This window comes from Carassius carassius, chromosome 17 (genome assembly GCF_963082965.1).
Source record: "Carassius carassius chromosome 17, fCarCar2.1, whole genome shotgun sequence".
Classification (NCBI taxonomy): Eukaryota; Metazoa; Chordata; class Actinopteri; order Cypriniformes; family Cyprinidae; genus Carassius; species Carassius carassius.
In genome coordinates, this window is record NC_081771.1 from 4,688,947 (window position 1) to 4,712,159 (window position 23,213).

The following is a 23,213-nucleotide window of genomic DNA, read 5'->3' on the forward strand; positions in this document are numbered from 1 at the left end:
GAGAAGTTGCTAGTAATTACCTTACAGTTTTATGTTCTATAATGACCAGTCATTTCTGTTATGTTGAAATAAACATAATAAAACAGTCTTTTTAGAAGACTGAACTATTCACCTCATGTGAGTACATATCATTTGAAGGTTATTTATCGAAAAATACTGTGCCTTACTTAGGTGTGAAACTTTTTAAATGAGTTTAATTACAAAATTACTGAGTGCACCTTTAATTACAGAGAGATTGTGTGTCTCCCCCTGCGCGGTCGCAATGGTTTGCTCCACACCAGGGCGGTTCTTACTGTAGCAGCGATGCTTTCCTCAGTCACTACGCCTCTGACAGCTCCTCCTCACGCGCGCTCACGCTCTCTCTTGTTGCGCTTTCCACATTTTTACTCTCTAAAACATTTTCACCGGTGAGTACTTTCTTATCCCTTTCTCTTGTCTTCATCTTTACCTCTTTTCTACGTCCTCTTTTGATTTGGGATGTGCTTGCATTTTGTTTTTCTCCTGAGTTCAGCCGACACTCATCTGAAGCCGGTTTTTAATGTTTTAACTTCTTGGAGAGGGGGAACGTCGGGTTTTGGTTAACTTTGGGTAACGTGAGTCAGCTCTTGAGTATATTAGTTTCTTTATTTTGTACAATATCCTGTAAAGGAGCAAGTGCTGGACACGATTTTGTTTTGCTTTTAAACATTTTTTATTTGTATTTATCGGTTGGACATTTACATGAAGGTCCTGATGAATTAAATCAATGAGAAAATACTTTTTTCCCCTCTCAGTTTTGAGAGAACAGCTATGTTTCAAAGATGTGGAGCGATTTTTTATATCGATCAAAATTGTATTTTTTGTGTGTGAGGACTGATGTGATATTTGCGTGTTTTCGAGCGCGTGTCAATGCAGCGCAGCGCGCGACTCTCCACTGCAGATCCTGCGAACATTTAAACACGTCTGGACTGTTGAATAACATCCTAGATCTGCTATTCCACCGCAGTTATCCATGTTATGCCACTGAGACACCGATAATGTGGTAATGCCGTGCAGATACCTTGACTCGACTTGACTTGAGTTCACTGTGGTCTGTTTTCCAGTGTCATTAATTCCACGAAGGAAAATTGAATTTCTTTAAGATCTGTCGGACATGTTTTTTTAGTGTTACTAAATTACATTTATTAGATCTTGAGCCAATTTTTGTATATATATGCTGATATACTGCAGTTACTGAATGAGATAGATTCACTAGATTCATAGAAAGAGACAGATTTTAAGTTTCTTTAAGCTGATATTGCTACAGATAATTGTAATATATATATATATATTAGGTTGGAGAAATGGGTCTAGAGACAAAGTAGGCATTCTCATGAAAAAAAATCTAGTAATAACAAAAGTCGGTGTCAGATTTTCATTGTCAAAGATATTGTTTGCATATATTAGCACTAGGGACACCAAAGACACTCTATTTGTGGAATGACCCTCCAAGCATGTTGTGAAATTGAATTCTGTGAATCTCTGGCTGTGTCTCAAAACCTAGTGAGCTGTCTAATTAGGCAGCATTTTAGTGCATCTTATGTGTCTGCAGCAGTGGATAGCTGACTGGAAACGTGCCTTTTTTTGATGCCAAAAATGCAGTCAAAGTGGACCACCTTGTTTTAGCTGGTCTATTTTGCTGGTCGCATACAAAGTCTCGTATTCTTGCAAGTCAGCTTTAGCTTTTTAATTACATCTTATCACAAGAGCAACAGTTTGATCTGTAGAAGATGTTACAGGACTAATAAGTGTTTGTGATGTGCAACAACATGATGGTTTGAAATGCAATGCCTCTGAACTAAAATAAAAAAAAATATTCAGAACTCGTTTTTTGGTCATTTTCAGTCTGAAGGAGTATGAACTGAACACACACACAAACGTTTCATCAATGAAATGAGATGTGATAGAGAACAAACAATGTTGAATATAGAGAAGACATTCTTCTGTCCACGTTGCTGCACCCACATGCTTCTTTTGAAGGTCCTCCATGACTCCATATGATCTTCAGTGCATGCACTTTCCCTTTAAAAGTCCATTATTTCCAGTATGTGGCCAGGTATGGATTTTAGCATGAAGAAAAACATAAGGTTTTGACCTTCCAAACACACTGAAACACTTTAAGCCATTTGTTCATACCTTATCTAGAGTAATGCTTTGTATAACTCATGCCCTTCAATTGATGTGCTGTGCTTCTATTTTTGATTATGGAAGATTTTGAAGGACTTATTCCCTGTTTACTGTCATGCCATTAGATTCATATTTTCAGTTATGCACAGCTTAATGTCTTTGTCATTAAATAACAGAATATTCCTTTAAGGTAGAGATGTGACTGTCTACAGAGTGTTTTGGGGTGATTTTTTGTTGTTGTTGTTTATATTGGTTGGTCCATCATGATGTTTCTCGGCTTGTACTGCCGTTAGCTTATCTAGGGCATTAGTTGCCTACCTCAAGGACAGCCAACTCAAGTTGACCACTTACAGCTACTGAATTCAAGTAACACTGCAGCACCAGAACAAACATTTATGCTTTTATAAAATAATGGGTCTATGCATTAAAATGAATCTACACATTAGGACAAAATTGACAAAGTTTGCATGTTTGAATGCCAGTAAAATATGTTGGCATATGTCAAAAAAAGGTTTAAAACTATTTACATTTGTATTTAAAACAAAGTGATTAATCCTTGGAGAAAACAATGCAAAAATGCTACCAAATTTGAATGATTTAGTGGTTAGTGAATCTTTCCACACTTGTCAAAAAGTGGTATTCTAGTGCTATGAATTATTTATCAACTTCCAGAAATATACTGTTAAGGTCAAATATACTGTTGTGTCTTGTGACTTCCCAGTGTTCAAGATACTAACTATAACCTTGCTTTAAGTAGTTAGCACCACTGAAGTGACATTGGCATGGCAGTTGGATATATTTGGATTAGCTTGCAGCTATGTCATAAAAAGTTCAAATATTATTAGTCATTATACTTATTTCTTCCATCACAAGGCAGTGGCAAAAATTACATTAAGCCAGCTAAGTGTCAGGAATATTAAAGTCTAATGGGTATTTTTATGTTTTCAAACTTTTTCACATTCAGGTCATATTCATGTTTTTTCGAAAAATCAAAAATTAAAAAGGCTTATCAGACTAATTAATTGGTTTGGTCAAGTCAAACATAATGAATTAGAAATTCAGATTACATGTACATGAAAGTTTAATGAGTAAATTGGCAGTTGTTCAACACACTGTGATGTGTAATGAATTCAGTCAGTTAGTCAGAGAAATCATAAGCTCATTATTTTATTTAAAAATATCATATATATCACTTTAAAATATTGTAGTACATGTGAATAACCTTACAATTTATGTAAATAATATAGTTATATAACATTGTTTTTTAAATTATAATTGATGGTAATTCAGCCATTTTTTGCCATTTCAGCTTCAGTATTTTTCAGTTAATGTATCTGAGTGAATATTTTGGGGAGGATGTGTGGTGTTACTATCAGTGCTTATTGCAGCAGGGGGCAGTGGCTGAGTGGATGGGATATTGTATGACTGGAATGCTCCTCAAATGTCAGTAGCTGCCGCCATCCAAACAACTAATCCCACGATAAAGCCCCTGAGACACATTCAGAATTAAACATCACAACTGTGTTTAGATGGATCGTCCTACACTCGACTCTCCCTTTGGCTGGCCTTGATGTGAAACAGGCTTATGTTTGTCAGCATCTTCATGATTGAAATGATGGAATATCTCAAGTTACTCATGAGTTATGCTTTCAATGGAAGTTTCCATTAGGCATGACTGTGAAAAAGGAGGCTTATGATGAGGGTCAAGAGAGACATTGAAATCAAAATATAACTTTTTTTCTCAACTGGAAAATTAACTAAAAATCTTAAGAAACTTTTTCCACTATAAATAGCATTTCTGTGAAATGGAAAGGTTTTTAAATCTTAATGGTTCTTCATGGAACCATAGATGCAAAAGAACCTTTATTTTTTAGAGTCCGCAAACCCTGAATCATAGCTATTTCAATTCCCAATCTGCACTGTTTGTAAGTACAAACATGAATCATACCTTAAAACCTTGCAGCTTGTTGGGGATATTTTTCTAAGCAATAAAGCTTTCACTTGACAGGTAAAAAAACTTAAATGAAGGGACTTGTGCCATATCTACATACCCTAATATCACAGAGCCTTACAGTACTATACTCTTTTCAATTGGACCAGTAAGAAACCACCCAGAAAACCCTAGAAACTAGCAACGTGATAAAAACACATAAACGACCAATAACATTGAGGCAGTGAAGTTTGCACCATTTTTCAGAAAATGTAAAAATGCGTTACTCTTATGCAGTCATGTTCAGCTGCTGAAATCCTGCATGTTACTACTGTATAAGTATTTGCTTTATTTTGAACCACAGGATCCCTCACGCACTCCAGGTCACAAGCGCTGGGACCAAGCACTATAACCGCATCTGTCTCCTGGTCACAGAAGAGATCTGAGAGGTATGTGCAACTTCAGTTACCAAGCCTGAGTCTCTACATAGATTTAGCAGTGTTTGATCTGAGCGGAGGTGTTAAAGTTCAGCATTTATACTGACAAATGTTAATAGGGCTTTTGTGCAGAACTCTCATTGGGAACATGCTCTCTCAAACACAAGTATCATGTTTTAAGTTAAAAGAAGTGCATCCTACCTTCTTCTGCAATTGGATAATAATATGTGACGTTTAAAAGCAAACACATTCAGTGTGGACGATCTCTTAACACTGCTAAAAACTGGTTTGATGTAACTTTCACTGATTATTTGATTTTGTTAAGTCTGTGATTCGCTGTTGATTTCAGCAGATCTTCTGTCAATGGTTGTCACCCGAGTTGATTTTTTGAAAGCATAAAAAAAAAAATAGGTTTTTTTTTTCTAAAAGATTTGCTCACCCTCAGGCCGTCCAAGATGTAGATGAGTTTGTTACTTCTTTTGAATAGTTTTGAAGATATTTAGCATTACATCATTTGAATGGGTGCCGTCAGAATGAGAGTCCAAACAGCTAAAAAAACCATCACAATAATCCACAAGTATTCCACTCCACTGAAGTCCATTAATTAACATCTTTTGTAGTGAAAAGCTGTGTTTTTGTGCGAAACAAATCTATTACAAAGATGTTTTTACCTTCAAATTGCTTCTGGCTAAAATACATCTCTTCTGATTCAGGAGAGAAATATGCACTGGTCAAGCACTGTTTACAAGTGAAAACAGTCTTATATAGTTCTAAACAAATCTGTCATGGATTCTAGTGTAAGGGGACAACAGGGGATTAATTTTTTCACTGAGGGAAGAGTTGTTATGGATTATGGATGCATATTTTGGCCAGAAGGAACATTTTACAGTAAAATCACCTTAATGATCGATTTGTTTCTTACAGACATGCAGCTGTTCACGTCACATGACATTAATTGATGGACTGGAGTGGTTGTGGGTTATTGTGATGTTTTTCAGCTGTTTGAACTTCATTCTGATGGCACCCATTCACTGCAAAGGATCCACTGGTGAACAATTCCTTTAACTTTAACGAACAAACTAATATGCATCTTGGCTGGTCTGCGAGGCAGTACATTTTTAGAAAATATTGGTTGTGAACTATTCCTTAAAAATATAAAAGTGTTAAATAATCAGAAATCCAGACAGTGAAAATCATTCGCAGACCAAAGTTGTTTCTCTTTGGCTAAAAGTGCTCTTTGCAAATACTCTAGGGCTTTCACAGTGACAGGTGTTATTTCTCAGGACACATATATCAGTGAAATCTGTCAGATACAATATTAAGCACATTTTATATGTGTTATTAAAAACATTTGTTACAGCACCTTTAAAGTTTAATAGCCAAAACATAAGGAAATAAATATCTCAAATGAGATCTCGAATGTCGTTTCACCTAGACTGTGGACAAAGAAAAAAAAAAAGCAGTGCAAATGGAGAGTGTTGCTAAAGTTTCCTCCTTTGAGACATTTCTCTTCTGAAGTCTTCTCTAGAGTTTCAAAAGACATCGTAATAAGTGCTCAGATTACCAAAGTCTGCAATCAGTCATTAGATTTGAACTCTCAAGACCAAACTGTCTGAGCTATACTAGATATTACTATATATTAACAGTTGTCTCATTTATATCTATTTTTTATGATATCCCCTGAGAAAGTTTAAAAGAGGCATCTGCGACAAAGTCAATAAAGCAATGTAATAGAATTCATAATCTTCTGTTTTGACCTCAAAACAATAAAGTTATTTTGGAGAGTTTGGTTTTAATAATACAGCATTCATATACTTTTATAAACTGCAAGTGTCGGACTGAAGGTTTTGTGTATGAGATTTTGTGTTTATAACATTGTGTAATATCTGTAAATTAGAAGCAAATTAAATTTTGATCTTTTCAGTGCCTGTATATAAAATCACTCTTCATTCAGTCACTAAACAGCAAACAATCTTGCAATCTGGGGAATATGATTTGCAAATTTGTTTTGAATGTGGGAGGGCTAAGTATTTTTAGACGAACTGAGCTAAATGTGTTTGGCATGAAAGTCTTGAATGAGCTTTAATTAGAGGAAGCAGTGCAACAAGGTCGGCTTCGGTTTGGAATTTAGACAAGAATGTCTGGAACGAAGATCTCGATTAAAATGTTTTGAATAGTAAATGTGCATCAGCGATGCGGCAAGCAGATCCCAGCAGTGATTCGAGCATCTCTCTCTAATCAGCACTAGCTAAGAAAAGGCATGTGAATTATAGAAAGACTCTGAAAATTTCATGTAATGTTCATGCATTCAGATATGTCAAACACCGACCGCAACATTGGCCAGAGAGCATGGCGAATACTGCTTACTGAGAAAGAGAGAGGGGTTAAAAGAAACCGTGCACTGCTTCACTGTAAGTTAAATTAGCAGTCTGAATTCAGTCATATCTGAGGAAGAAAAGACAACAAGTTCTTTTGAAGTCATTTTCAGCTATTTCCATCACCTGACTCACCAGGACTGCAATTAGGCTCATGCTTTGCAAATCAGAGCCAATTATGTGCGTTCAGTAAAAGCACAATTTTTTAGAGTAAGACCAAAATGAGCTTGCAGTGAATATATCTGATGTGTTTCGTGGAAATTAGTAAGTATTTCCTTGGAACTCAACCCACATGGGGAGCCACCACAAGAGGTTAAACTGGGATTTTGGAATTGGGCAAAAGCATTATTATGCACGCTACCATTGAAAAGTACACAGTCAGTGGGATCTTTTAAGAAATTAATAATTTCTTTTCAGCAAGGATGCATTAAATTGATTGAACTGACAGTAGAAGCCATTTATAATGTTACAAAAGATTTTGTAACATCTAAAATAAATGCTATTCTTTTGAACTTTCTTTAGCATTACATAAATACATAACATTTGAAGTATATTAAACTAGAACATTTTAATAATATTTCACTGTTTATTTATTTTTAAATATGAATGTTTAATATTCAATAATATTTTAATTGTAATGTTTCATATTGCTTTTTTTTTTTGACTGAATGAATGAATGAAGTCTTGTTGAGTTTAAGAGAATTCTTTCAAAAACAAAATTGACAAAATGTTGAAAGCTTTGTCATTATGAGGTATATAGTGTTTAAAGTAAATTAGTGAATTCTTTTATATTAAAATGAATAAAAAATGTGCCACTTTAGTACTCTACAAATATTTGTGAGAAAACAAACAGCACTCCCTTAAGAGCAAAATCAAATAAATACGCAATCAATATACAAATATGACTCAAGTCAATATGGTCAGTTTATGTCTGCATGAATCAGTTTAACCCCGCCCTGCAGCTTATTTACCAAAGAATTCTTGTTCATTGTACAAAGCTCGTGACAGTGGTCAATATTGCTAGATGAAGAAAACGTTAATTTGATGGATGAAATTCCAGGGAACTTTAAGCCAAGTCATCGGATTATTATATATTGCTTTATGTTGTTCTATCAATAATAAATGTTCTTTTCCTGCTGTTGCCTATTTGCTAAAAAGAATATTTTCTATATAAGAAGGCCTGACCTCTGGCATGAGTTATGGGTTAATTTAGGCTTCCTCTGTGTGTGTGTGTGTGTGTGTGTGTGTGTGTGTGTGTGTGTGTGTGTGTGTGTGTGTGTGTGTGTGTGTGTGTGTGTGTGTAGTGATGTGTTACACAGAAATTGCATCCCTGCTATTTCTCACTCTAAAAAAAATAAAAGAAAACACACACAAAAAAAATTCTAATGAAATATTAAACATTCCGGCACCTAAGGGGAAATGCTAGACTTTATTAGAAAGTGTTAGACTTTATAATAAGGACATCATTTTCACAAATATTTGCTGTATTCTTGTGTAATATTCTGCTCATTTCAATTCCAAATCACTTTTTCTTTAGTTTTACGAAACAAAATTCTTAAAGTCATCAGAAGTATCTTGTATTCTTTCATACAAGTATCTTGTATGAAAGTGTTGTGGCTTTTAAAATTCTTAATTAAAATTCCCTTAATTAAACCTCATTATCACCCAGCAGTTATTATAAATACCGACAACATGTCTTGCAAGTCAAGTGACAGTATTGGTTTTGTAGGCACTAAGGTGGTAAATGTGGTTTATTGCATGAAGCAAAATATCACAAATGCATGTTCTTATTATATCACACTGTGTTTAAAAACAACAAAACAAACAACGACAACTTTGATATTTTACTGAAACTGAATGAACTGAAAACTCAATTAGGTTTAAACAGTAAATCCTCTTCTCCTGAGCTATAAAAGAGCAACCTCTGAGCAGCAAAACAAAACAGCAGAAATGCAGTAACATGCAACAGTAGCTTGTATAACATTAAAAAAAATGCTTAAAGCTGTGATTTCATTTGGTGTGATAAAATTGTTATGTATTTTGCATCCTTTATCTAGCTTAGTAAATGCATTACTGCCAAGCTGTGGTAGTGCACATTGGTGTCAGATTGGATAGTTCATGAGTCATTGCTCGTAATCCCAGGGGTCAAGCTTTTGAATTAATGAAGGAAAACTTTCCTGCTACAATATGACTTCTGACAAGACTTTTCCCTCTGCATGCCAAAGACCTTCAGTCTCTTGCTGCTGCTTTTTTATATTATATTATATTATATTATATTATATTATATTATATTATATTATATTATATTATATTATATTATATTATATTATATTATATTATATTATATTATATTATATTATATTATATTATATTATATTATATTATATTATATTATATTATGCATTTTTTGACTTGGGAGCTAATTATTGTGACTATATGGAAAAAATAAAAACTTTTAATAATATTTTAAAATATACAAATAAATGGTTAAAATATTTTTTTTATTACTTGTATTTTCTCATACATTTTTTAGCATTTAAAAAATATTGCCCATTTTTAATGTAAGTTTTGAATATACATTGATTTATATTGTCCAAAATATTTGTATTAAATATTTGTAAAATATATTTTAAAATTAGATTTTTTTTATATATATATTTTTATATGAAGCTTTAACGAATATGTATTTTGAGAAATATATTTCATGAAGCTGCACAATTTATATACTTATTTATTTATATATTTATACATATATTTAAATTAGATTTTAGCCAGATTTTAATGATTTTTGGCCCTTTGAAGTACATTTTGTGATATATATTTTTTAACTGTGAAGGTTTAACGAAAATATATTTTCATTTTATTTTCATATATTCCCTTAAACTGCACAGTTTATATGCTTACATAAATTTATAAATACATTTTCTTATATTTAAAATAGATTTTAGCCACATTTGTATGATTCCTTTTTTTTTGTTTGTTTTGTTTTTATTTATTTATTTTTTATTTGATAGTAGGGGAATGGGTTGTAAATGGGAGTGAAATTGTAATTTTAGTAATGCTCTTGTTTAGTAGTATCAGTTTGTGTATAATGATCTATATAGGTTGGAAGGGCTGAGGTATAGCGGTTAAAGCACAATGCTTCACTGCTGAGTCTTGGCTTCTCTGTTTTTGACTGACTTTTTGCTGGCACAGCCCAAGTCATATCCCATCATGCCTTTCTCCTTGTCATTGTGTCATCTTGTCTGAACCAATTTGGCAAAGAATGGAGCATTACAAGCTTTTGTGCATCAAATAAAAACTCACTTTGCCATCTACAGTATCGAACATGTTGGAAGCCCACTGTTGTCAGTCAGCTTCAGCAGGGCTCAGAAGTACACAAGCCCTCCATTTTCTCCGATATCTCTGGCTCAGGCCTAATCAGGCATGACTGATCCCTAAATCATTTACAAGAGGAACTGTTCCATCACATAGAGTTCTGTTTTTTCGCCTGCTTGATTTTGCCAACAAACAACACGCACGGATCAAGAGAGACCCCTGAAAGCCTCACATACAGAAGAGCTGCTTATATGGTCTTGGGTAAAAAAAATCCTCTTCAATCCTCGTCTTTGGCACACAGATTCATTTCAGGCTATTCACCAGATGATACACATACCAAGCTTTAAAATCTCTTCTCTTTAGGAACATGAACCCGGCGACTTCAAATCTCAGACTTCGCTGTGTTCTGTCTAGTTGTTAACCAGAAGACTTACAGGGTCATTCCTCTTCTCCAGTTCCTTTTGAAGTCTGTAACTCATAAATATTTCATATACTTTTGTTGAAATGTAAGTTTTTCATTAAAATGGTATATCAGACTTTTAGGAATATGATCTGGTCAAGCTCAGACACTTATAAGTTATAATTAATAAAGTTTAACTGACCTAGCTTGTCTAGAGCATATTATTAAAATGTTTAATATTAATGTGTCCTATGAATATTAGATATATCAGCAAAAATGCATTAACATTAAGTAATACAAAAATATGCTCTAGTCAATCTCAGTCAGTTAAACTTTAATTATGGCTTGATTCTTTACACAATATAGCAAGAACAAAGGTCATGAAGGAACTGACAACAAGTCTTACCAGTTCAGTTTTCAATTTGCAAGAAATACCTTTTGTTTTAAACATTTTGATTTGAATTGCCTATTTTGAATATTTAAAAGCAGCGCTTTTTTTAAAGAAAGTATTTAAAAAGTGTCCTAATTGATAGGATTTCTATCTCTAAAAATTGTGAATTTAATATTTAGTCCATTACATTTAGACACAGATGATGAGGACATAATAAATGAACAGCATAACAGGAACAACCCATCTGTGGTTTGACTGTTCACATTTGGTTTCTTGGGTAAAATGTGTGCAATTATGAACACGTCGTATAAAATGTGAGTAATTTTGAGTAAATTGACCATCTGCAGTCCAATCTTAAATTGATTTAGGAACAGTACATTACATCAGTGCAGAAAAAAAAGAAAGAAATTCCCTCTGTCGTCAGGTATAGCGTGTAATCCTGAAGGATAATGAATGAGTGTGTGGTGCTGTCCTGTTATCACTAGTGGCTGTATCTGATAGAAAAATAACCACTTAATGGGAAGATAATGTGTCAATTAATTCTCCCTTAATGGCAGCGAAAGTAAGGTGAAAAGAAAAGAAGATAATTGTGTTACTTTGGGCTTAGCTCTTTTATCCTTGTCAAAGACATCCAAGTCATGTGTTTCTGCTGCTGTCTTGAGTGCTTTTACTCAGATAGACCTGTTGATTTATGTTCTTCTTTGGGCATTGCTTAATATAAGCTTCAATTACTACCAGAAACATGTCTTATTTGCTGCTTAACCATTTAAAGCAGTGTATCCTTGTTTTATATGGAGGTCCCCTAAATAGAAGCGTTAAACATGTTCATTTTGTTAATGAAAACTATGAGGGAAAAAACTGCAGTATACTGTATATACTGCACAGTATTTTACTTAATCTTCACAGCCTGGCAACCGTGTGATATTAGCTGAAGCTTATATTAAGCAATGCATGAAGAAGAAAACAGCGCTGATGAGCTGAAAACATTGACAAACAAGTAAATTGTGATTTAGCAATCTCCGATAAGATTTTCTGGTCAAATTAAAATGTAATACAGCCATTCTGTGTCTGCCATCAAACTTTAATAATAAATCCAATCCAAACTGTAATAAATCTAAACATGGGCCTTGACTATATTGTTTGTAATAGTGGTTGCTAAAATGTCTTTTTTGTTCCGGTTTAACAGAAAAAGAAAAAAATAACATTAATGTATTTTAGAATAAATATTAGGAATTTCACTGTTTTAGCTTTTTATAAAAGCTTTTAAGCTTTACCAGTTTTCATAATATAGAGAGTATGTTCATTTATGATAATTCAACCCCTAAATCAGAAAACTGCATGAGTTTACATTCTCTTTATTTGTGCTTTATCTGTGCATCATAATCATGATTATATTTTGAGAAAAATAATTGTGATTTTTAGTTTAACCATTATAACTTATGAAATTTTCATTGAATAAAACTAGACTGAAATTCCCAGTAAAGTTTGAAAGAGTCTAGCGGTAACACTGTAAAACAAATGTAATTGTTGATTGTTCCTTATTACGTGATGGTTGTCCTTTTAAATTACCCATAAGGGGGACCATGGTCAATAGGTCTTGAGCTTCATGGACACAGAAACGGTCTCTTGGGGTTATTATTCTTTTCTTTTCCTCTTGAATAGATGATTGGTTTCTTGACCCTTAGAGGTCTCCGTTCTGAGTGGTTCCTTGAAAAACATCCTTGCAATTGAGGCTCACGATTAGTACAACAGCCTTCCACAACATCAAAATGCACAATGAATGCTAGAGCTGAAGTTTAATTTGATTCTATTTTTTTTTTTTTTTTAATGGTTACGAAATTCAATATCCACTTCCATAAAATAGCTAAAGGTAAAGCTTCAGAACTAGTCAAAGGGAATTTCTCGTTAGATGTTAAAATTATTATTGAAGCTTAAGACTTTGATTCTGTCCGCCTTTTGAATTTGCACAAGCTTAGAGATGGAAAGATGGGATGTTAATGAAATTTTCCGACATTCCTTGCTTGAGTTAATTACCATCGGTTACAAATAGTGATCCTTCACCTTGTGAAATCACTTCGGCATCTTTAAAAGCACGCTATAGTCTTTTGCTTTTTCACTGTTGTCATTTAAATATATTTTTGAGTGTATCTTGCAAGATAGAAATTTCTGCATAAAATTCTAACATCTCAGTGGAGCATATTTTCAGTCTGGCTTTTAACATGATAAATCTGAGCGTAATCCAGCTAGCACATCTTGTACCCTACAGCATTTACACTTAGCCTCTTTTAATGAGTGTCTCTAAGGGTTTCCACTAATCCTGGTTAATCTCCTTTAATGGTGTGATGTATCCAATAACAAATTCAGCCCGCAGGACAGGATCGCCAGAGGGTCTGCATACTGGACCGCAAACATGAGGAACTTTGGAGAAATCTGGGGCATGAACTTTACATTCACAGCTTCCATTTGGGGAAATCATTCATGTGCACTGAAAACGAGCTTGGAGAAAGTAGATGGTCCTGATAGACATGGCGTGCATTTGAAATGTTAGATATCCATTTCAGATGTTGAAACAGTGTAAAAGCAGTATTTTTGTTGGCCAGCCTGGTCCTGCATGCTTTATACATGGATGCTTCCCCAGAGCTACTGTACAAGAGATTTTTGGCTTCCAAAAAAGCTCTGAATTGACTGTGAAGTGCATGAATTACAGATGTTTTCACTTTTCACTTGGTTTCGTTCGACTTGTCTCTAATGATATGTCATTGCACATTTCTCCTGTCAAGCCTTCTGTTGCTCAATTAAGTCCTAAAATCAGGATGCCAGGCATTCCTCTACTGAACCTTTTAAGCATTGAATGACACTTGGAGACGACTTGGCACATATTCTTGATACCATAATTGATAGGTGTTGCATGTATGAAGACACCTTTGAAAAATAATGAGCATGTCAGATGCTTTATTTAGTGGTTCTTCACACTCTTTTCAGTGGCTCCAATTGAGATATCAGTGCCATCATTCACACTGTCCTGTGACTTGGGCTGAAGTCTAAAATGCAATCTTGATCCATTTATAAACTCTTGTCAACTGAAAACCCACAGTTGGCTTCACTTATAGGCTATTTTGGCTTTGCTAATGAAGCAAAAGGCCCTGGAGGTACTGTTTTATCGTTTATGTTCTGCGTGTTGTTATTGAGCATGAATTTGATAACTGAGTCATAAATTTAAATTATACTTTATGGAAATCAACATCCAAGTGACTGATTCAGAACAGTTCCTCATTGCTTTTCTCCTTAGATCCCAGTCCCACACTTAAAAATAAAGGTTTTAGAAAGGAGTTAACAGTCTGATGCCTGGAGAATGTTTATACTTGTATATGATGCAACTGCAGAACCCGCATGCTCTATGGTACTTCAAAAAAACATGAAATGAAGCTTTTTATATATATATATATATATATATATATATATATATATATATATATATACACACACATACACACACAGACAATATATATATATACTGTAGATGTATGTATGTGTATTTATATAGACCTAATAAATATACACAGTACGCACACACATTATGTAAACACAAAATTTTATTTTGGATGTGATTAATCACAATTAATCGTTTGACAGCACTAATTTATTTATGTTAACCCTGTGTTTATTTTGTATTGTTTAATTGTGCATTGAAATCAAATTTATAATTAATTGTGTATGTGTAATTTGAATCATCATTGAGAATAATAGGAATAAGTAATACATAGTAAAATATACATAAGGAATAAAATATCTGAACATGTTGCAATATAGAATTTATATATATATACACAATTTTTTATTTGATTATATTAATGTATGCATGTGATTTAATTGTCATTAAAAATGCAATATGTCTTTATTATTATTTCATATTTTATTTGTTTGTTTATTTGCTAAGCAAGTGGATCTTTGCTGAAAGAGTGAACTGATCTTTGAAGGAGAGTTTCTCTGTGAGATCATCAAGAGTTTTATAACAGCATGTGCAAATTGACATGTGGGTTTATTTTTATTTGCTTTCTCAGTAGTGAGTTGGTGTGACCTTGACACAGAGTGTATGAAGAGGAGCTATTGTGCCAGTGACCTTTCAGCAATTTCCAGTGTTCGGATCAGCTATAATATTCAGAAACGGTTAGCATCAGATTAGAGGGGCAGAGTGATCCAGACGAGTCCCGGTGGCAAGTTCCAACACTAAAATGTCACAGGCCAAGGGGTTCCTAAATGTGGATGGTGATGCATTTTTAGGTTGATGAGTCAGAATTAGCACTTTCCTTCAGCAAGATGTGAAAGTACACAGCCGCTGATAAGCGACTGCACTTGCTGCACTCTATGTGGGCTTTTATGTGTTTTATTTTCAATTATGTTTGATGGAAAGGCAGGTATAAAGTCACCTCACCATATGACTGTCGGAAATGGAATTGTCGTCACCGTGTGGATGTCACATTCATTGCCATAACTGGATTTACTCAGCATACCAGCTTGCAGAGATGACCCCCCTTCAGCCTCATACACCTCTTTAAGAGAGTCAGAATCCATGTGAATGTTTGGCTGAATGGATTTCAGAGGCCATGGCGCATTTATCTATCTCCACAGCGCTCATTTTGCCATTATGACAGCAGCACTAAAAATGACCTTACCAATTTTATCTTCATGAGATATGAAGGATTGTGATCTAATTCGCTACCATTACTACATTGGGGTACAGATCGTATCCGTTTGTATAAAAAATTTATAATGCTTAATTTTAATAGAACAGACCATCCCAAAAAATACAAGTTCTGTCATTTCCTCTAAAATTCTGTCTGTTCCTCACAGAAATCGGTCATATGACTTAGTAATATGTTTTATTATCATAAATAATTTGGACTTCTCCTATCTGTCATTTTTTTCTCATTTTGGAGCCCCAGCCCACATTTTCCATACACTTGTATTGTTAGAAAGAAAGTCATGTTGATTTGGAAACTTTCATTTTAAACTTTCACTTCTGGCAAAACTATTGCTTCAGTCATTTCTGTTTCATTTCAAGAGCCATTAATTAATTAATTAATTAATGTATTTATTTATTTATTTGGCTAGACATTTCTGCTAGTTTCAGTTATTCTTAGTTTAAGAATTTTAACAGGTTTAATAATTAGTTTTTACATTCATTTATCATTTACATTTTTTGTATTTTTAAGTGTTTTTTGCCAAATGACTGCAGGCCCATTAGTACAAAAGCATGTTCAAGAAAATGTATCAAAAAATTATATTGATATATTAAGATATATACAGTAGATGTATCTTACATTTACATTTAGTCATTTAGCAGACGCTTTTATCCAAAGCTGCTTACAAATGAGGACAATAGAAGCAATCAAAATCAATAAAAAAAGCAATGATATGCATGCATATTTTTTACTTAAAAAAAAAACAAAACAGGGAAGCTAATTTAAAAAATAGTGAATTAGTTCATACATCTTCCTTCCATCAACCTGATCTTTCTGCTTCACTCTCAATTTGTAGCTCAGTTTTTCTTTTTTTTTTTCTAGGCTTCATTTGTCGTAGGCAATGCGTCTTAATGATAAAGACCCAGGGTGAAACACATTTAACATGGGAGTGAAAAGCAGCATTGCTCATGAAAAACGTGTACAGCCAAATATCTTATACAAGCAATCAAATGTTTACAGCCCCTCCATAGAACATCAGCGCCTTCTCTTTATTGTATTCTGTGTGTTTTTCCATACGGGTGGACTTCAAGGACATCCTAGGCATTTTGTAAAGTATTTCTTTGATGAGATACTATACTGATCCACAGTTCTGCATTTGCTGTGAGCTGTATAACCGGTACAGATTGGCAGTCTCTTGTGGTCCAACCTCCAGAGGCATCTTTTTTTATTACAGTAACATTTCTTTATTATTCATCTCTTATTATTCTTTACAATTTAGCTAAATTTTAAAAGCAATATATGCATCTGTTTTTGTGCATGTTTCTGCACATGCATATTTGAGTTTATTTAAAATTGTTTTCTGATTATTTGAAGTTTGCATTGAATTGCATACTAATATTTTTATTTATTATTATTATTATTATTTTTTTTTTTTTTTTTTTTTTTTTTCTTGCCTGAAGACAATATGAGTGATGTTTGTCAATGCAGAATTCACCTCCACTGTGCTAGGATGCTCTGGGTGGTTTACCAAATCTCTGTGATATTCTGGTCTCCGGTTTTCTTTCAGTGTAAGTCTTTATGTAAGTATTTATGGTCTGCCAGATATATTTAGTCTGTGGCATATTATGTCTAACCATTAAAAACAGTGAATTGTGTTTGTGTGTTTATCTTGTGCATTGGTCTGTTTGTTTGGAAGGATTGTTGACTAGTGATTTATACATGACGTGAAATCCTTTACATTACAGAATGTAAACCTTGTACTTTACATTGTACTTAATCTATAGCATACCACATTTTTTAAGAATTAATCTGATCTGCAAAGGCCTTTAATTAATGGGTGGATTCCTCTTTTTTTTTTTTTTTTTTTTATCCAAAGTCCAACTCAAAGTATATTGCAAAACTAAATATATTATATTATATTATATTATATTATATTATATTATATTATATTATATTATATTATATTATATTATATTATATTATATTATATTATATTATATTATATTATATTATATTATATTATATTATATTATATTATAAAAACTAAATATAACCAATTTTTGTACTATTAATTTATTATTATTAGACTGTAAAAAGGTTATTTTTTTAAGATTATTGGGGGACGTTTTACAATAAATGATTATTTCAGCCTTTCTACTTCAAAATTTCATGTTTAATTCAGTTCAGTTTCTTTGTAGTTACTTGAGAAATTGACTAGCAATTTCAGAGTGAAAATAGTTTCTAGTCCACTTTTAAGTCTATTTATGTTTAATTTACATCATTTGATAATGTATTAATATAATATAATAATTAATTGAATTACTGTAATAATAAACATCATTGAAAATAATAGGAAAATAAATAATACAAAAATCATGAGAACATACATTTTAAGAAAGCGTTGCTAATTTCATATCAAAGTAATGTCACAAAGCAAAAGAAAAAAAATGTAGTGTTTTTCTTTTGACTTTGGGAGTGAAACATGACCCAGGCATGTTCTTGACATGTTTCATGTGATTTTCCCAGATGCTGGCATGTGCGTGAGCAGTGGAACAAGTGAGAGAGAGGCTTATTGTGTATGTGAGTGAAGAGAGTGATTGGGTCTGTGGAACTGGTCTAAGTCGTGTAATCTTGCCCTGTGTGTGTTTGGGAGTCTTTGTGAGTGTGTGTGCAATACACAGTTGAAGAGGGTTTAACAGATTGCTTGCCCATTGAGGTCTGACCTTTACTGTCAGTAGAACACTATAAACCCCTGCGCTGTACCCTACAGTCAGGCAGAATACTAACTAGGCCAAGTCCAGCTGTGCCGGCCATATCTCTTTGCCCGAGGTGGGGATGTAAAACTGAAAATTTCACAGCCATGTCAATGTTATGTGGAGATTTTGAGGGGCCTTTGAACTGCCCCGAAGGATAACCTCTTGGTAAAATAAGATCTAGTTTTCAGACGGATCAGAGTACTGAGACAGAAAGTATGGCCCGGAACTGATCACTAAAAAAGCCAAAGACAGTGAAAAATAATCGACTGGCTCAGGAAGACACACAGTGTACACCTAAACCACGAGAGTTAAGATTAAGAATGGCTCAGTAAGGCTGACTGGTCAGTTAGTGAGTTAGAAATTATATTTATTGTAGTTGCATGTCTAAAACCCTCCACTTAAGGTCAAGTTAAATGGTAACTCATTCTATGGTAACACTTTATTTTATAGTATCTTTGTTACACATTAGATGTACTTACAGTAATAACAATAAATTATGCATAGTTGCATGCAACTAACCCTAAACCAAGTCATAAACACAACCCTATAGCATGTTACTAATTAATATTACTGAGTACTTAAAAAATAATTACACTTTAAGAAGTGCACCCTAAAACAAAGTGTAACACCTAATTTGACATTTCTGTATACAGGGAAAAATTATCATCATAGTTGTTTTAGCATAATTATTTGTTTGTTTCACATTGATGGGTTGTGCTAATATATAAATATATATCTACAGTATGTGTGTATTTTTTCTCATAATTAATCTTAAATATAATAATAACCATTAAAATATTTCACTGTATAATTATATCAGTATATATTAAATAAATCTATGAAAAAAAGAATGTATGAATAAAAAGAATGAACAATATTTTTAATACAAATAATTTGTTAATAAAATGTATGATACACACATGCATATGTGTGTGTGTGTGTGTGTCTCATAATGGTAATAATCATTTATTTACCAATATTTGCCATGTAATTATTTCAGTATGTATAAAAATAAATGTACAAATGCATGAAAAAAATAATCAATAACATTTTTAATACAAAATCAAAATATTAATGTATTAATAAAATGTATGATTCACACATGCACAAACACATGCACGCATATTTATTAATTCGTACTGTATTAATAAATATTTTTCTACGATAGATAGATAGATAGATAGATAGATGTTTATTAAAATATAAATACATTTAAATAAGAATAAATAAATAAATAAAAAAAAATTATATATAATCTGTGAGAAATGCATCTGATTGTTGACTCGCAGTTAAAATATTTCACCAATTGCCTGGCTAGTATGTAATTTTGCACATTCTGAATAAGGAGGCAGTGTAAATATGAAATGGATGCAATAAGAGGAAAATGACAGCATACCAACATCCTAATCACCTTTTGTTGTGAATAACAAGACATACTGTGTCATACATAAGATTGTTAGAACATACACAGCTGTATGAATGTTATTATTGGTGGTCCCAACCATCTGTTGTCAGTGCTGACAAATTCAGATTGCGTCTGTTACACCGTAGGCTTTTTGAGGACCAAATCTTTCCCTTTTTCAGAGCGCTATGACATTGAAGTGGTGTTTAGAGTATTGGCTGTCCTCAGTTTGCCCCCTGTACAGCAGCAGCACCCGTTTAGTTAAAGTCACAGCTTTTTTAAATCTACAAGGCAGCACAATGTGTACAGCAGGGGCGTAGATTACGCGGGGGACGTGCCCCCCTCCTACTTTAATTATCATGGAAATTCGTCCCCCTCACTTTTTCGTTCAAGTTTGTTCTCGTAGAGGTTTTCAAGAGCTGGTGTGAATAAATATAGATTTAAACTCAAAGAGACGGGATAGTCTGCATATGATTTGATATTTTATTCGGACCCAGAATACAGCGAGATGGACATCAAATGCCGCGTTTCCACCGAAATTACCCGGAACATTTGTACCAGAAACTTTTTTCCCCTGGAACTTTTTTTCCCCCAGACCTGTTGCTTTCTGCGTTTCCACCGCGGTGTAAAGTACCGGGAAGATAAGGCAAATAGACTGGTGACGTAGGTCTGCGCGCATTTCTCAATACAAAGTACGCTGATTTTGGACGTGCATCCTCGGTAGTGCGGACTTTGTGCATTCGACTCGGGAGTGTGATGTCCGCGACGACGCAAATCCAGTAAATCTGCAAACAGCAGCATATACTTGATAACTTCAGTCAGCTGACCATGGCTATTATTTTCCTCTCTGTATATTTACAATAAAACGAAATAGGATATCAAATACCACTGCCTCCTTTCGTTTTCATTTAAGCATAATAACAGCTGCAGAAATGTACTTAGTTCAGGGATATGTGTATATATACAGCCATTACAATGAAATGAAATATTATATAGATTTGCCTTTTTTATTTTCATTTTAACATATAGATAAATTGAATACAGACCAAAGATAACCTGTTAGATTTACCCAAAACGAATTATATTTTATGTTTAACCACTAAAGAGACATCAGAGCAAGTGGCACACATCAGATCAGTCTAGCCGAGGAGAGGCTGCTTCTCGGCGGATAGATGATCACTGAGCTCCCGCTGATCGCGTGGAGTTCACCGTCTCTGAGATCGGCAAAACACATTTTTAAATAGGCGCTGTCTTTATAAATAAACCACAGATTTGAGTTTTAAACAACTACATTCTCGCCTGAAATACTTTTAAAATTACATTTCATGACACAATAACAGTAATATTTTGAAAATGTTGATCCGAATAAATGGTGGTTGAACTCAACCAATCAGGATGTTTAGCGGCCAAGTCCCGCCCCCGAAAGTTCAGGAACTTTGAAAAAGTACCACCTCGCCAGCAGGGACTTTCTGAGGGGCTTTTTTTTACCCAGAACTTTATTTAGTTCCTGGTTCCTGCGGTGGAAACACGCCAAGTACCAGGCCAAAGTCCCTAGTTCCTGGGTAAAGTTCCTGCGTTGGAAACGGGGCAAAAGAGCGCAAACACTCCTGTAGTGTGCGTTTCATTCATACTCAAAGCCCGAGGGCGCTCTCGCGCAGAAAGTCATTTCAGGAAATTCCCAATATGGGCAAAAGTGTCCAGCTATCGCTGTATGAAAACAGTTTTTACAAAGAAAAAAAAAGCCCAGAAACTTTTGCAAACACGAAGACATTAAACATACGATTGCAACAATATATGGTTTTTCAAGTAATCTCCAGCAGGTGATAAAGTATGAACAATGCAGTACCAATTGACATAGCATTTATTACAGAATAGAAACTATTCTGCCTTATTATGTGATAAAAAAAAATGTTTGTAGTATATAAACAAATCATTATAATTTGTTATTGTCCAGCAGTTATAGATTTCTAAGCCATTTAAAAGCTAGAAATTAGAGAAAAATGTAAGTTGCCTATAGTATCCACTACCGGTCAACAGTTTTTGAACAGTAAGCTTGTTAATATTTTTTAAATAAGTCTCTTCTGTTCACCAAGCCTGCATTTATTTGATCCAAAGTAAAGCAGCGAAACAGAAAAATTGTGAAATATTTTTACTAACCTATTTAAATTAACTGTTTTCTATTTGGATATATTTCAAAATGTAATTTGTTGAGATTTCAAAGCTGAATTTTTAGCATCATTACTCCAGTCACACATTTAACCCATCTTAAGTGCACACACACATTGTGAACACACACACCCAGAGCAGTGGTCATCATTTATGGTGCCCGGGGAGCAGTGGTGTTGCTGGCCTGAGACTCGAACCCTAAAAAGAGTCCTTGCTAAATATAAGCTATAAATATTTCTATAATTTATGTTCCAAAAAACAAAAATTATATTGACTCTAAGCTTTTGAATGATATAGTGTATTATGTTGCAAAAGCTTTTTATTTCACATAAATGCTGATCTTTGGATCCTTAGATTCATCAAAGAATACTGAAAAAAAAACTCATGTTTTAAATATTGATAATCAGCAAATCAGCATAACAGAATGATTTCTGAACGATGTGACACTGAAGACTGGAGTAATGATGCTGAAAATACAGCTTTGATCACACAAATAAATTACATTTTAAAATATATTCAAATAGGGAGAAAGGTTATTTTAAATATACAAATATTTCACAATATTACTGTTTTTGCTGTACTTTTAATCAAATAAATGCAGGCTTGGTGAGCAGAAGAGACTTCTTTAAAAACAAAATATCTTACATTTCAAAAACTGTTGATTGGCAGGCTATATAGATTACAGAAATTATATATACAATTTCTGTCCCCCTCACTTCTGAAAAGATGGCTACGCCCCTGGTGTACAGTACTGTATGTGTGTGTGTGTTTGTGTACCAGAGCAATCCCTTAAATGAATTTGCTCAGCCAGTGGTCAATTTTGGGTTGGATTCAGCTTTTTTAATTCAGAGCTCAATTCTCTGTTAAGCTGCAATAAAACCTGGTTTCGCGTCAAGACTTTGCAGTGGACATCATACAAATGTAAACGTAAAAAAAGCCTCGAAATCAAAGCCAAACATTTCCACTTGGTTTCATCATTGATTTCTCCATGCCACTTACAATCTCAGCAAATCAACTTCTCACTGGTTTGCAATGCAAATGCTGAGACAACTGTGTGTGTGTCATCTAAACCTCACCAAAGCAAGACAAATATGTGATCGCAGTGTGTACTCGCTGGTATTACAAAGTCTGTTTGTATTGTGCTGGGTATCAGTGCTCCACTGGAGCTCCCTGCATGCGAAGCCTTTAGTGCGTCTTTGCGAGGTTCAAAG

General features: G+C 33.8%; 1 protein-coding gene across 3 annotated transcripts in view; it reads left to right on the forward strand.

Annotated features, from left to right (window-relative positions):
• The first annotated feature begins 304 nt into the window (after positions 1-304).
• The window catches only part of LOC132160811 (RNA-binding protein Raly-like), an 84,775-nt gene continuing 61,866 nt past the window's right edge, over positions 305-23,213 (forward strand). For all 3 annotated transcript variants that reach the window (XM_059570512.1, XM_059570511.1, XM_059570513.1), the window contains exons 1-2: positions 305-407; positions 4,440-4,524. The gene's annotated coding sequence lies outside the window, so the exon portion shown is untranslated. The remainder of the gene's footprint in view (positions 408-4,439; positions 4,525-23,213) is intronic.